Raw genomic sequence first — 17,380 nt, 5'->3', positions numbered from 1 at the left:
AAGATAAGGTGGCTGAGTGTGTTTGTAGAGTCTTCAGTGTCTTCTAATCTATTCCCTTGGTCCTCAGGTCTATTTAGTTGCCAATATCATGCTGATTTTATCACAGTAGATTTTATGTAGTATAATTTCAAGCCAGGAAATGTAATGCCTACTGCCTTGTCTTTGTTGCCCAGGATTGCTGTTGCTAATCTAGGTCTTTTCTGGTTCCAAATAAATTTTAAGGATGATTTCTCTAGGTCTGGGATGTATGTTGGTGGTAGTTTTATAGGGATTGCATTAAATCTGTACAGCAATTATGGGAATATGGCCATCTTCATAATGCTGGTTATTCCTATCCAGGAACAGGGAATATCTTTCCATTTTTTGCAATCCTCTACAATCTCTTTCTTTAGAGTAATGTAATTTTCCTTGAAAAGATCTTTGACTTCTTTAGTTAAATTAATTCCAAGGGATTTCATTTTCCATGGTGCCATTGTAAAAGATATTGTTTCTCTAATTTCCCTCTCGGTGTTTGTGTTCTCTGTATAGATGAATGCTACTGACTGTTGGGGATTGACTTTGTATCCTGCTATGCTACTGAATTTGTGTATCAGTATAGTAGTTTGTTGGTGGAGTTTTTTGGGTCTTCCACATATCGTGTCATATGAAAATAATGATATTTAACTTCTTTATCTATTCTTATTGCTTTTGTTTCATTCTCTTGTCTAATGACTCTAGCTAATGATTCCAAAACTATTTTTGGTGGAACTGGGGATTGAACTCAGGCCCCTGTGCCTGCCAGGAAAGCGGTTATTGTACTGAGCCCTCTCCCTGGCCCCTCCAGAACTCTATTGAATAGGACTAGTAATAGAGGCTATCCTTGTCTTGTGCTTGATCTGACTGCAAAAGATTACATTTTTCTTCATTTAGGTCTATGGTGACAGTTTAATTTTCAGAGATGGCTTTCATCAGACTGAGGTAGAAGCCATATATTCCAATTTTCTGTAGGACTTTGAATATGCAAAAGTGTTGAACTCTGTCAAAAGACTTTACTTCTCTCTCTCTCTCTCTCTCTCTCTCTCTCTCTCTCTCTCTCTCTCTCTCTCTCTTCTGCTTTTTTGAGGAACCAGGGAGTGAAATCAGACCCTTCCCCTTGCCAGGGAATCTCTTATTCTACTGAGCCATCTCCCTGGCCCTCAGAAGCCTTTTCTACATCAATTGAAATGATCAGGTGTTTGTTGGATTTAGGTCTATTCGAATAGTGTATTACATTTATATATTTGAGTGTGTTGAAACATCCTTGCATCACTGCGATGAATTCTACCTGGTCATGATATATAATCTTCTCAATGATTTTCTGTATTCTATTTGCTAGTATTTTATTGAGAATTTTTGCAGCTATGGTCATCAGGGAGATTGGCCTGTAGTTCTTTTTAGTTGCATCTTTCTCTCATTTAGGTATGAATATAATACTTGCCAAAATGAATGATTTTGGGAGAATTGTTTCCTTTTCATTTTCTTTGAAGACTTTGAGGAGCTTTGGGATTATATCTTCTGTAAATTTCTTGTAGAATTCTTCTGTGAATCCATTAAGACTTGGGCTTTTCTTTGTCAGTAGATATTTTACTCAATTTTAAATTTCATTGGCTGTTATTGGGTTATTGAGAGTTCTTATATCTTCTTGATTCAGTTTTGGCAATTTATACTTTTCTAGGAATCTATCCAATTTTTCTGTGTCTTCAATTCTGAAAGAGAAATATTCTCAGAATAGCTATTGATGAACTTCTGAAATTCCAGTCCTTTGTGATTTTGTGCTTTTCACTCCTTATTGCTTGAATTTGAGTTTTTTCTTTCCTCTTTTTGATGAGAATAGCTAGGCATTTATCAATTTTATTTAATCTTTCAAAGAACCAACTTTTTGATTCATTAATTCTTTTTACTTATTTCTTTGTCTTGATTGCATTAATTTTTGCTCTAATCTTTATAATTTCCTCCCATCTTTTGGCTTTGGGTTTGTTTTGATCTTCTTTGCTAGATGTTTGAGGTGTAGCATGAGGGTATTTGTTCCGGTTCTGTTTTCCTAATGTATGAGTTCACAGCTATAAATTTCCCTCTAAGTACTACTTTCATTGCATCCCATAAATTCTGATAATTTGTCCTTGTATTTTCATTGAATTGTAGATATTGTTTAATTTCTTGTTTGATTTCATCTGTAACCCATCGGTTACTATGGAGGACGTTGCTTCACTTCCATGTATTTTTGTTATTTTGTGGTTTCTTTTGTCATTTATTTCCAGTTTCATGTCACTGTGGTTCAATAATATGCATGGGATAATTTCTGTTTTCTTACATATACTTAAGCATGACCTATGGACTAGTATGTGTTCTATTTTAGAAAATGACCCATGTGCATCTGAAAAAAAATATGTATTCAGCTGTGTTTGGATGGATCACTCTGTATATGCCCACCAAGTTCATTTGTTCAAAGCGCTTGTTCAGTTCTGCTACTTCTTTCATAATTTTTTGTCTGTTTGACCTATTTTTTAGTGATAAGGAGGTGTTAAGGTCTCCTGTTAAGATTGTGATACTGGTTATTAGATTTTTCATGTCCTTTGAGATTTGTTTTATATAGTTGGGTGCTTCCCTGTTTGGTGCATACATATTTATGAGTGTTATCTCTTCCTCCTGAGTTTTTCGCTAGCCAGTATGTAGTGGCCTTCTTTATTTCATCTGATCATTGTTGCTTGAAAGTTCTGAGTATCTGCGAATAGGATTTCTACCTCTGCTTTTTCTGAGATGCTGGGCAGTGTAGTACTGTTTTCCATTGTTTGACTTTCAGCCTGTGAATTTCTTTATGAGTTAAAGTGTTTCTTTTATACAGCATATTGTTGAATTTTGCTCCCTAATCTGCTATGCCAGTTTATTTTTTAATTGGTGAATTGAATCAATTTATACTGATGATTATAATTGAGGTGTACTGACTTATGATTAACATGTTATTTACCTACTCGTATATACCCCTTTTTATCCTGTGTTCAATTGTATTCCATTTTTGGTGGGTACTTTTCCTTATCATTTTTGGAGTTTTGGTCCTTTTGGTTCTTCTCCAGAATGTTTTAGTACTCTGCACAGGGTTGGCTTTGTTATCATGAAATTCTTTAGTTGTTGTTTTTCATAAAAGTATTTTACTTCATCAAACTTGAAAGAAAGTTTTGCAGTGTATAGCAGTTTGTGCTGGAATTTGATTTCTTGGAGGACTTTTATTACCTTGCTCCATGCTCTTCTTGACTTGATGATTTATGAAGAGAAATCTGACATTATTCTTAGAGGTTTTCCTTCAAATATGATCTATAAATTTTCTCTGGCAGCTTTTACTATACTGTTTTGTGCTGGATTTGGGATCTTGAGTATTATGTGTCTAGGTATGGTTTTAGTTGGGTTGATGTTATTTGGAGTTCTGTATGCTTTGGCTAACTGAATGCCAGATTGTTTCCCCTTTTTGGGGAAGTTTCCTGGTATTAGTTCTGCCCATATTCTTTTTATATCATTTGTGTTGACTCCTTCTTTCTCATTGATGCCTGTTAGTTTCATGTTGTTCACCTTTGAATCATTTTGCAGATGTTGAAGTATTTTTTCCTGCATTTTAGTTGTTTTTAAGAGATCTTTTCTTATCTTTTCATTAGGTGCAACAGTGTCATCACGATCTGAAACTCTATCCTCACTTTCATTCAAATAGTTTTGTCAGCTTGTGATTGAGTTGTTTTTTTCTGTATATGTCTTTGCATCTGCTTCATGCATTCCAATTCTTTCCTATATTGTTCATTGAATGATTCCATCATTTTTCTATTCTCCTGTTTTTCTTTAGCAGTGTCTACTTTAGTAGCACTTAGTACTTCCTTCATCATCATTATCATTTCTTTTTTTTACTTTAGTGATTATTTCTGATCTGATATCCTCTATACATTTATGCAGTTGTTTCTTTACTTCAGATGCTATTATTTCAGAGATTTCAGGTGTGTGGCTTCTAATTTCTTCAATGCTAGTGTCTCCTGCATTTGTTCTGAGTGTTCTCTGGGACTGAGACTGCATTTTGCTTCTTCTTTTTGTCATTGTGAATAGTCCTGTCGGGCTGGCCAAATAGCTCAGTGGATTAATGAGCCTGCAAGCATGTGCAGGGGCCTGAGTTTTGATCCCCAGGCCTGCCATGCTGGCCCTGCCCCAGGGGCACTCTGATCTTGCAACTGAGCTTGGGGGTGGTGGTGTATGCCTTTAGTCCCAGCACTTTGGAGGCTGTAAACAGGAGAATCATTATGAGTCCGATCTAGTAGTGAGACACTGAACACCCTGCAGACCCTTCCCTAAAAAATACAAAAAAAATGTATAGCCCTGTCCTCTGACCTTAGATGTAGAGCTTTGGTGTAGTATTTACCTTTTCTCTTACTGATATTATTATTCAAGGGAGTTTATGTGGTTAATACAGTTATAGTTTTGTATTTACAGTACTACAATTTGAATCACTAATAATGAATACTGGGATTTAGTGATCGAGAAACTTTTGTAATTAATGGTTTTCTCTTTTAGACCCTATGGGCCAGCATCATGACTGTATAGCTAAGAGGTTATAAAATTGTGAATTTGCATTTAAATTAGTACCCCTGCGATCTGTCTTATCACCTTCCCTTGATATACTCAGTGACTTCCAGGTAGACTTTCACCATGGTTACCTATTACCCCTTCTCTTGATGGAGAGAGAGAGAGAGAGAGAGAGAGAGAGAGAGAGAGAGAGAGAGAGAGAGAGCTCTTATAGATCTGAGTCTAGCAATGTGTCTCAGCTTACCTGGTCCAGATCTACCAAGTTCAAACTCATCCAAATCTACCAAGTTAAAGTTCAAACTCATCCAGCTAGGCCTGAGTTGGGTTTGGCTGCTACACTTGGCTTCTTCCTGCTGCAGCCCATGGAAGTGGGCTATACCCCACTGTCAAGCTGTTCTTCTCCTGGAATAGCTGGCTGGATCTCACTCCTAGCTGCTTTGCTGGGAGTTTCACTGCAAGTTTTCACACCAGGCTTGACCATTGCCTGGAGGCCAGAAGTTCCAGCAGGGTAGGGGTCCTGGCTGCTGGCTGGAGTTTGTGGGTGGGTGGGGCTTGGGATTCAGTAGGTGGGAAGTTCCCCAAATAGGGTTTTTCTTAATATAATTTTGATTTGGTCAGTCTGAGATGGCCCATACTATTGCAGTTCACTGATATTACTGGTTATGATCTACATTTTGAATAGGCAAGGTTTATGGTATATGTGTCTGACTTCAAGAAAAATGTTTCTGAAGAGATGATAAGAAAGGAAGAACAGAGAAGGAGAAACATAGAAAATTACATTTTTTCATAAGGGCTAATGAAGGAGAGCATCAGATTGAGGAATGGCCATCTGTTTTAAAGTTTTTGGATTTATCTTGTCAAATATGAATTTATAAGAAAAATTGCAGTACTTCTTTTTCTTGTATATATTTGCTTGATTCTAAACTATAAAATAAAACATTCCTCACTCACCAAGTAATTTTTATGAACAAATCTGGAGTGTGCAAGTTTAGAGAAAAAGGAAAACCAGAGAAACTGAATATATTTGCTTCCTGAGATTTGGATAGATATTACTATGAGTCAGATGAGAGATGTCTACCTGTACTAAAACATTTTCCCTTAAATACTTCATTCTTTGGCTTGTGTAACAAAATTTCAGATAATGGTAGACATTATTTGTTTATATATTTTCTGGTACTAGCCTGCAAGTTCTTTGATTATAATGGTGTATCTTCATTAAACATGTTCTCAGTATGGTAAATATCATATGGCACACGGTGAGTGCTCATTAAATATTTATTGATAGTTTAAATAAACTGAATGTATTAAGAGAAACTAGAAGACAGTCTTTCAATAGTTTAGTAACAATATGAGGGAAAATGGTAGTCTGATGGAGGAGAATTAAGGAATAAGCAAAATTTTTGTTTTATTTTGAATCAATTCTTTAAAAATACATCTAACTATGAGGTTAACTGTGGGGAGACAACAAACATTAAATAAATGAGTGATTGAGAGTATGTGAAAGAAAAAGTACAATTGATGAAGGAAATTTCAGTAGTATATAAAGGATATAATCATCAATTTAATCACACTTGGGGAATCAGTCATATAGATTCTTCCTTCATCATGTATAACGTGTGTGTGTACATGTATGTTATATAATGGATATATTTTTTATTTGATATGAGTTTATTCTCATGTCTGGGTTCACTGGCAGCTTAAAAGGCACTGATATTTTCCTTTTCTGTTGTTTATGCCCTCAGCAAAAAGTTACAAAATTGACAATATTTTATTTTTATTTTTGTATTTGTGTACAAATGGTATGGGATCTCACTGTGCAGATCTGGCTCATAGTGATCCTTCTGTGTTCAGCCTCCCCAGAACTGGGATTACATGCATGCACCAGTATTCCCAGACTCTGCCACCAGCTCAGCATGCCCCGGGGACAAGGCCAGCATGGCACGTAGGTCTGGGGATCAAACCCTGGTCCCTGTGCTTGCCAAATCAGGCACTTAGTCCCCTAAGCTATCTTGCCATCCCTCACAACTGAAAATATTTTGCCAGTGCTACTTGTGTGCTCAGGAACTACAACTTGCTGTGAATTTTTTGCCTGAAATGGCCTAATTTTTAGAAATAAGTTATAGAATTTCAAATTCATAGGAGATAATTAGCACAGCTAACACAAAGAATGAGAAAATTAAAACTTTGTACAGATCATAATACAGAAAATCATAGGATCAAAACATCATGATGCATCCTCTTTTTCTTATTTGAAAATACTACAAATGTTTGGTACATGTGAGTTCTAATAAAAATTATAAAGAATTATACTTCTACCATGGATGAGCAGTTCAATTTAATGTTTAAGTACTGTTTAGTCAACATGATATTATCTATTTGTACGTGTAATAATGCACCTACTTTCTCTCTCTCTTTCTTTTTTTTTTTTTTTTTGGAATGGGGGATTGAATTCAGGTCCTTGAACTTGCCAGGTAAGCGTTTATTCTACTGAGTCATCTCCCAGGCCTTTTCTTTCTTTCTTTCTTTCTTTCTTTCTTTCTTTCTTATCTTTTTTTTCATACTTTCTCAAAGTTCTTTCTTTCTCTGCACTCAAATATCATGTTTCCAAATAAATAAACTTCAACAGTGTTTTATTGTTTTTCTTTTATATTCACTAGGCCAATAATTTCTTTACACAATTCAAATTTTAATCCCTATTTCTTTGTCTTTGCATTTAATTTTTAGGATTTGGGTGAAATAAAGAAATGTACATAGAACTTAGTGTAGAACCATGGGAAATACATATATTTGCTTACACTTTGCATAGGACTCTTGTGAACTTTAATATTTAAAAGAAACTAGAAATCTACTAATGTAATTACTGAACTGTCGTTATTTATTACAGATGCCATTGTCATAGAAGGTACAAGATATTATTTTGCATTAGTTGACAGAAAATCAAAACATTTTGTGTTTCCTGAAGGTGTGATGTTTGAGAACCTTTCCTGTGCAGGACTGAGGCTGGTTTGATAGGACTGATTTTACTGGTCATTTTATGGGTTGATTTCTAAAAGATTGAATAGTAATTTTCATCTGGATTTCTTAGTGTCCAAGAAAAGCCCCACATGGCTTGATTATAATAATAATGATTAAATTAACAAATTTGGCAATGAAACAGTTTCATCAATGTTGATGTATTATCACTATCCAACTTTTCAAAGTGATAGTGTAGAAAGTCCAAACCCTGATTTTTCAGATTCAGCTAGCATCTTGAGTCTTTATAGCTATCTCTGAGTTAATTGTGTGGGCAACTTTAATAGGGTCTATTTTCAAATTTTCCATAAGGTAAATTGACATTCTAAAGAGTGAGATATTAAAGCAACCAGAAAGAAAAACAGCAAATTGTTAGCACTATTGAGAGGCTTTCAAAGCTTGCCAAGCTAAAATGATTATGGGTCATGATATGAGAATACATAATGAATTTATAGTCCCAAAATTGTGACTCATAAATTTGTCACATAACAGATACTTCAAAAAGATGTTCTTGCAAAATGATACCTGTGGTACTTGTTCTCTTGATGATTTATCAAATTAATGTTTCAATTTTATAAAAATGAAATACCATTAATATTGACAAAAGCAAAAGCAATATTATGAGGAAAAAATTTAGGGCTTATCTTTCTATCAAGTATTACAGCATTTGGAGCAATATATGACTATTTTTGCAATGACTACAGACATATTATGAAAGGGATGGATGAGGTAAATATCGAGACATTTATGTTTTCAGTAGCTTTTCATGATGAAAATGATTGGAGAGAAGGCATGAATTTTTCAAACTTTAAGGAAATCCAATTCTCATAAATCCTTCTTCCATTTTATTTTTTCTGTTATGATGCCCATTTAATAGGTTCACTTATTTTGCTGAAGTTTTTCTTTTTTGTTTATATCAGAAATTTATCCTGAGAAAACAGTTTTCCAGATAATTTTCTAGATGTTAAATAGTACTGAATCAATCCAACTTCCAATATTTGTGTCCACTTACATGAAATTCTGGGTCCTAAATATGCAAGGTTAAGGTTGACAACCTTTTTCCTGATGCCTCTTGTGAACACTGTTTTAAGGAATAGCCAATGAGTTTCCTGTTCTTAGAATAAAAAGCCTACAGAAGACTGAATTTAATGCAGATTTTGTCAAAGATTTTTGTTGAATTTATTCATTCATTCAACAAATACTTATTGAGTATCTATCAAATGCTTAGCATCATACTAGGCATATATAGTTAGCTCTATATTTATTGGCAGAGCTGGGGAGGTATCTCAGTAGAATAAGCACTTCCCTGGCAAGAACAAGGTTCTGAGTTCAATTCCCAGTACTGAAAAAAATATATAACAATAACAGACATTAATAGAATAATCTTTAAAATATATTTGTAATTCAAAGTTTCTCCCAGGTTCATTGGTGCATGCTTGTAGTACCAGCTACTCAAAAGGATGAATCAAGAGGGTTGCAACTTTGAACTCAATGTGGCTAATTTATTGGGATGCTGTTTCAAAATACAAAGAAAAAAGTTCTGGAGATAATACAGAATGTTGCATTATTGACTTTCTAATCTCCAGAACTATAAGGCAGCAAATTTCTATTGCTTAAGGAACCAAGAATGTAGTACTTTGTTCTATAATCCCTAGGGAAATGGCTCTATGGCCTTGTTATATGATCTGACTATTCCTATTTCACCAGAATTAATAATACAACATTCAGTGCTGGGGAGATAGCTCAGTGGAATAAGCGCTTCCCTGGCGAGTGCAAGGGCCTGAGTTCAATCCCCAGTTCTGCCAATATAATAATAATAATAATAATAATAATAATAATATATTTTTGTATTTGATTCCCAATAAAGAAAGAAAGAAAAGGGATGTTGTATGAGATAATACATAAAAGGTCTGGGTGTTATTAATATATAAAGGAGACTAGTGACACTTTCACACAGTTGTTCAGACAATTTCTCTGAGAAACTTGTATTTAGTTTAAGATTTGACGGTTTCCATTGTTAAAAAGTTAACAAATAGGGGCTGGGGATATAGCTCAGTAGAATAAGCATTTGCCTGGCAGGTGCAAGGGCCTGAGTTCAATCCCTGGTTCCACAAAAAAAGGTAGCAATAAGTGGTAAGGAAAGAGAAGTCCAAGGAAGAATGTACAAAACTTGGAACAGAGAGGCTTCTATGGGTGGTGAACAGAAAAAGAGGGGAGTGAAGCCAATTCAGAATAATTCTGGTGAGGTAGGAACAGTCAGATCATATAACAAGGTCATAGGGTCATTTCTCTAGGGATGATAGAACAACGTACTACATTCTTGGTTCCTTAAGCAAAAGAAATTTACTACCTTATAGTTCTGGAGACTAGAAAGTAAACAATCAAGATGTTATCAAGTTTAATTCTTCTGATAACTATGCAGCAATGCATCTTTCAGGATACTGTTCTGCATTATAGATGAATGTCTTCTCCCTATGTTTCTCAACATTGTCTTCCTTCTATGTGTCTCTGTGTCCTAATTTCATTTTTTGTAAGAACACAAATCATACTGAAGTAGGGTCTTCCCTAATATCATCAGTTCAACTTGATTGCCTCTGTAAAAAATGTATCTCTGAATAAGAAGAAATTCTAAGTACTGAATTTAGGACTTCAGTTTATGGATTTTGCAGGACACAAATCAATTCAAAACACAGAGCTTTGAAGAAAATTTCCAGAATTTTGGCTTCTTTCAAGATGCTGAAACCTGCCATGGAAGGGTTTTAATTTTCAGTTTTTATTAAGGACTGCACTGATGTATAAGTAAATTATTAGCTTCCTAATACTTCAGTAACAAATCAACATATAACTTTATAGCATGAAACTAAAAATTTATTTATTATCTTTTTAGTCCTGAATGTCAGAAACCCAAATCAGTTTCATTGGGCTAAAATCAAGAGAGAAAGTTTGTTTATGGATGTTTTAGGAGAGAATTTGTTTCCTGTCTTACCCTGCTTCAAGGAAACTCTGTAACTAAAGGCTGCTTCCCCCATTTTCTAACCCACCAGTGTAGCAGCTTCTTACCTTTCCAATTTCAGCTCCAGTCATTACTTAACTTTGTGACTACAATCCTCCAGCTTTCTTCTCATTAGGACCTTTTGCATTTCATTGGAGCACCCCAGAGAGCTCAAGAAGATATCCTCTTCTCAAGATCCTCCATTTTATCTACAAAATCCTTGTTGTTATGCAAACACAATTCTCATTACTCTGAAAAAATAGTGTATGTAATATTATGATGTCCGTGTGTGTGTTTGTGTGTGTGTGTGTGTGTGTGTGTGTGTTTGTGGGTGTGTAGGGAAGAAACTAATCTACCTAATCTACCTACCATAGTTGTCTGAAATGATGTTAAAAGACTACTGAAGCAATTTAAACAATGATGGTAACTTGGCCTGAGTAGCAGTGAAGATGGAGATAAGTAGTCAGGCTGGAGAATTATTCATGACAAAATTAACAGGACTTGGTAATGAATTAGATAGTACAGGACAAGTAAAATGAATAAAATAAAATCACATTTCAATTTATATCTATTATGCATCCTGTTATTCTTAATATGATCTGTATGCCATATACTAGACATTAAAACATTGTTTTTTGAAAATATGCCTGTGTATTTCTAAAAGTAGTCATTTATGTATTCAAAAAAAGCTTTGTTCCCATGTTTATTTTGGCATATTTTAAAATATTTGGATGAGTTATATCAAATAGTTTGTTCATAATTTGAAGCCCTATTAATAAGTTATTAGAGATGGCCTCCTATATTGGTTGTTTATCATATTAAGTTTCAAAATGAAAATGAAAAAGAAACAAAACTTTGGAAAATAAATTCAATTAGCAAATGAAAGTCAGTTGAGTGTTCAAAGTACATCAAGTGTGGATGGCAATTGAAACACTGAAGGATATTTTTGAGCAGGTATCCAAATTGGAACATTGTATTTTGAAAATATGCCTGAGTATTTCTAAAAGTAGTCATTTATGTATTCAAAAAAAGTTTTGTTTCCATGTTTATTTTGGCATATTTTAAAATTTTTGGATGAGTTATATAAAATAGATTGTTCATATTTTGAAGCCCTATTAATAAATCATTAGAGATGGCCTCCTATATTGGTTGTTTATCACATTAAGTTTCAAAATGAAAATGAAAAAGAAACAAAACTTTGGAAAGTAAATTAAATTAGCAAATGAAAGCCAGTTGAGTGTTCAAAGTACATCAAGTGTGGATGGCAATTGAAACACTGAAGAATATTTTTGAGCAGGTATCCAAATTGGTACATGTTTTGCTTTACATTGCAATAAGTGAGACTGCATTTTAGATAGTTTTCCCAGCAAAACCTAATGAAGAAGATTGAGATATGTGGTTCTATTGAGAGGATCTTCTTCACTTATATTGATAAGTAGGAATTCTGTAGAATACATAAAAATGAGAATTGGGAGAACATAAACTTATGTGGGCATTTCTGGGTTATAACTATGAGCATACTACAGGCCTATGTGGGCAAACTCAATAGAGTAAAATAAAAACAGATTAATTTATGACACTTGGTATAATGCTAGGAACATACCCAAGAATCACATTAAATTGTATATCCCTTTAGGAGAAAGTGGTATCAGTAAGATGATAGAAGATTTTAGTATTCACCCTTTCACATAACAATAATTTTAAAAACCATCCAAGAACCATCCAAGAACCAAGAACCAAACCATCCAAAAACCATCATAAGAAAATATAGTACGTGGAAAACAGGAATGAGAAAAGATGTATTGCAGAGGGTAGGGAGGACAGTTTCAAATTACATTTAGCACCCCTCTCCTAAGCCTGTGCAACAGAGCATAGAAAGATAATCTTAATGTAGGCCAAGACTAGAATAAACAGCCAATTTTGCTGCACTGAGACAGACCTGCCTCAGTGAATACATCACCAAACTACCTTCAGAGACTTAGACTTCAGAGATAACTTAATTCCATGTTAGCTTTAGTAAAATTAGATTTTAGGACCACCACAGTGCTATACTGGCTCCATGTCTACAAGCTCTAGGTTGGAGCCCGAAAACCCTGTCCATCGGATCTGTAGAGTCAGGCTCCAGGATGAAAAGTATAATAGGACAGTTCCATAAACCTAAGACGCATGTACTAGGTTCACAACATTAGAATCTGTCACTTGGCCAACTCCCCAAAATTAGGAGCAAGACTATCCTTATGGTTCCAGGCACCAGATGTGCTTCCACAGAACTGGAGTCCATCTTATTTTTGTGGATTCTTATCTGAATCACCACGGTAGATATTCATGCCATGTTGACCTGAGCAGAATCAAGATCCAGGCTTTCCCTAGTGGAACATGCTCCATGTTTTTCCCATAAGTACCCAGATACCCCTATCAAACTATTTGCACAACATGTGGCCACATCTTAACCAAGGGACTTGCTTAGCTATCCTGAGCACTCCAGCAGCTCAACTACCATTCAACCAGTTAGTTACACCGGCCAGAATCTCTGAGAAAGGTTCTCCCTGCTGAAGCTAGTCTGTAAAGTGAAGAATATGTGCCTGATCTTTCTAACATGCAGACACAAGGGGATGGATATAAGAAGCACAGTCAGGGAAACCTTTTGCTATTAAAGAAGCAAAATAAAACATCAGTAACAGATTCTAAACAAATAACACACAAGCAGTCTGGCAAAAATTGAAATATTCATGTTAAAAATCTCACTGGCCTAGAATAGAATATAGATAGCTAACTAAAGAAAGAGTGAATTAAGCCATTCTGATGCATGGAGTTTTGCATGCAATTAGAGTTAATATATCAGTCTAAAATACATTCAAGATTTTTCTGAGAACTTCATGATAAAGATAAAGATAAAACACAGTAGTAGATAAGAAATAGAGAGAAAACAATCAAAATATGATATGAGAAAAAATAAACAAATAGAAAATAATATCTATGGTCACCAAAACATGTGAGCCTTTCCGTACATTCTTGGAGTTCTTGTACATATCTCCAGGCTAAGATACCATTCCCACATACTTAACCCCTACATCAGATTCCCATCAAAAGCTTCAGGTTTTGAGCTGTGTTTCTGACTGACTAGGTACAAATTGAAGTTTCCATGATTTAATTCTGAGGTTCATAAATTAACTAGCATGACTTGTAAAACTCATTCAAAGAAACAATTTTTTTACTGTTACCCATTTGTTATTAAGGATATTACAAAACACACAGATGAACATACAGTGAATTGGAAGACTCAAAGGACAAGATATGAAAAGGCACGTGAGGCTTCCCTGTCTTCCTCAGGCACACTACACTCAAGGTACTTCATGTGTTCCACAATCTGCAAGCTCTCTGAATCAATTTTAGGGAATACTTATTGAAACTCCATTATGTAGGCATGATTGACTAAATCACTGATAACTGATTATTTAGTCAATCTTCAGCCTTCATCGTTCCACAGAGGTTGATGTTATGGATGGAAGTTCCAACAAAGGTTTGTTTGCCGACATTCACCCCATCTTGATATTATTTAGAAACTTCAGTTCATCAGTATACCATCTGCACATAAAACAACCTTATATAACTGAACATTTCAAGGGTTTCAGGAACTGTCTGACAGCAATGGTGACAAAGACAAATATATATTTCTTCCAGCTAATCATGTATCACCACACAACTATGAGATTATCAGTCACAAAAGAAGATCATTCATTCAGACAAGAAGACAAGAGCCAAAATAAAAAAGAATTAGAAAAAATGAAAAAAATATCAAAAGTATGTACCTAGAAATACTTTTACTGTAACTGTTACTGGATTAAATTACTCAAACAAAGGATATAGAGTCACTAAATGCATAAAAACAAAAAGTTCTGAGGACATGCTGCCTAAAAGAGACCTAGTTGAGCTTCATAAAAACTTATGCGCTGATAATGATTTCATAGAAAAAGATATTCTACACCAATGAAAATCAAAATAGAGGAAGGCTGGTTATAGTTACATTAACAAAACATATTTTCATTCAAAGGCTGTTATGGAGACTAAAATATTCAATATATAATGGTAAAGTGATCAAGTCATCAAAAAGATACAACCATTGTAATTTTGTATGCATCAAGTACTGGAAACATATAATAAATACTCATGGGAATGTAAGGCCAAGTAAAATGGGAATGTAAAGCCAAGCAGCATAGTAATGTTGTACTTGACTCCATAGCAAGACAAGCCAATCAGAGAACAGAATAAAGGAAAAGCAGACATAAACATTAATTAACTAATGGATCAACAGGTACTTGCTTGCACAATTTCTCATCTAACAACAGTAGAATAAAAATTCTTTTTAAGGATATATGAGATATTTGCCATTTATACATCATTTGATGAAAGAAAAAAAATAAATTCAGGAACATTGATATATCATATAGTATTTATAACTTACAGTGCTGTGAAAAGAGACATCAAGAATCAAAGGAAAATTGAAAATTTCACAAACATGTAAAATAAAATCCTGTTTTCTTGAAAAAAAGGATTAATGAAAACTCAAAATGTAAATGTAAAACATTTTTTGACAACATAAAATAAAATGCAACATAATCAAATTTATCACAAAGATATTTCTAAAAGTTCAGTTTGCAGTAAAACATCCCTACATTAATAAAAAATAATCTCTCAAATAAACAATACATTGCTGTACATTAAGAACCCAGGAAAAGAATAACAAACTGAGATGCATCATCAGAAGAAGATATATAGTCAAATAAGAGATGAACTAAATGAAATAGAGAGTAGAAAAACAATGGAAAAATGAAAGAAGCTGAATTGATTTTTAATTTCTTTTCATTATTTATTTGATACAGGGTGTCACTATGCAGTTCAGATTAATAATGATGCTTCTGTCTCAGCCTACCCAGCACTGGGTCTATAGGCATGCACCACCACTACTGGTTTCAGGACCCACACTGTGCACCTGGGTTCCTGGCCAGCAGGGCATGCAGTACTGTGGATCAAACTCAGTTCCATGCACTTCCCACGCAGGTGCTTAGACTGAGAAGCTATCTCTCCACACTTGAATGGATGCTTTTAAAAGATAAAATCATCATTGTGTTAGCGAAAGGAAAAATTACAGACTTAAATAAGTAAATAAACAAACAAACAAAAATAAATAAATTATAAATGAAAGAAAAGATATTGTCAGGGAGATAGCTCAGTGGCATAGGAGCCTGCACAGCAAGCACAAGATCCACAGATTGATCTCCGATACAGAAAAAATGAAAGAAAAAAATAAAAAGAAAGAAAGAAAATACATTATAATAGATACTGGAGGCATAGAAGTAATCAGGACATGATTACATAATTACATGTCCATACATAAGATGCATACAACATATTAATAAACAAAAATGGATAAATTCCCAATTACAACAATCTCTTAGGAGTAAATCACAAAAATGTAGAAAATGTGAACAGAATAATGATTAAGAAGGCTGAATAGGAATAAAAAAACCTCCAAAAGAAGAGCCAAAGACTTGGTGGCTTCATTGGTGAATTTTACTGACTTTTTAAAGAGCTAATGCAAGTCCTTTTCAAAAATCTTCCAAACTATTAAATAGCAAAGATCACTACCAGAGTAATTTTTTATGTATTCTTATTTTTATTTATTACTTTTTATATTTTAATAACTTTACTGAGAAAGAAGTAGCAATGAGATAGTTTCACAACAGGGTAGTAGTACAGTCACAGTAATTAATATATTGCATATTGTTGCCTTTATAGTAGTTATTCCTAGAACAAATGCAGACATGCTATCTTGTCAAAATACTATTAGTTCACAACCTTCTTCTCAACAAAACAAGAGAAAGTAGCTTTGTGTTTATGCTATTGTATATACACAGATAGATATTTTTCCACTACAAAATGGTCCATTTTTATCCCATTTTTTGTTTACTTTTGTCAGAGATGTGTATTCTATTGCCATTCATATATTGTAGATGCATGAATTCAGCAGAGTAATCCAATATAGTTTAGTAGTCTATAATAGTAGTGGGTTATCCACAAGACTAAAAATGTCAGAAGTTGTTGATTTGAGCCTTTTACAGTTCAGCTTATTAATATGGCTTTACTTTTTATACCTTGATTTTATATTTTTCTGCTGGATGGTTAAGACCAAGATAAAGCAAGACCTATACAACAAGATATGTAACTTTTGTATCTGACAAGGTCAGTCAAATCCCCTCAGGACTTACCCTGAAACCCTGTACAGTAATTTGTAGATCTTTTGTGAGTGTCAGCCATGTGGATGAGTCATGGTCATTGCTTCACCAATTTGCTCTCTGAGAAAGCCCGAGAGAATGTTTTCTCTCCATGTGACTCTCCTTAGGCATACTATAGATCATCAATCACTTTCCTCTTTGGCCCCATAATCTCCTTGATCAGAAAATTTGGGACACTCCTGAGTTACATGATGTTACAGTACTAGATCTCATATGTCCTGAGTCTTAAATGACCTTGGAAAGCTAGGGACGAAATGTTGGCTTTCCTTGCGGCCCTCCTTTTTCTCTAATTTTGGTCTGCAGACTTGGGTTGTTATTCCTCCAGAAGAGAAGTTTATTGTTATTACCATACAACTTAGGCTGTTAAGCTTAACCTCACTATCTGTCTGAATATCAAACATTTTAGGCATAACATGGAACAGCTATTTTCCATCAAGTATTGATATGTTAAACTTTAAGTCCCTACAGAATATGAAGAAAAAAATGAAAAAAATAAAAAAATATTTTAAAA

This window comes from Octodon degus, unplaced genomic scaffold (genome assembly GCF_000260255.1).
Source record: "Octodon degus isolate 3935 unplaced genomic scaffold, OctDeg1.0 scaffold00236, whole genome shotgun sequence".
NCBI lineage: Eukaryota > Metazoa > Chordata > Mammalia > Rodentia > Octodontidae > Octodon > Octodon degus.
The sequence above is the reverse complement of the archived record's forward strand: the minus strand, read 5'-3'. Positions refer to the sequence as shown.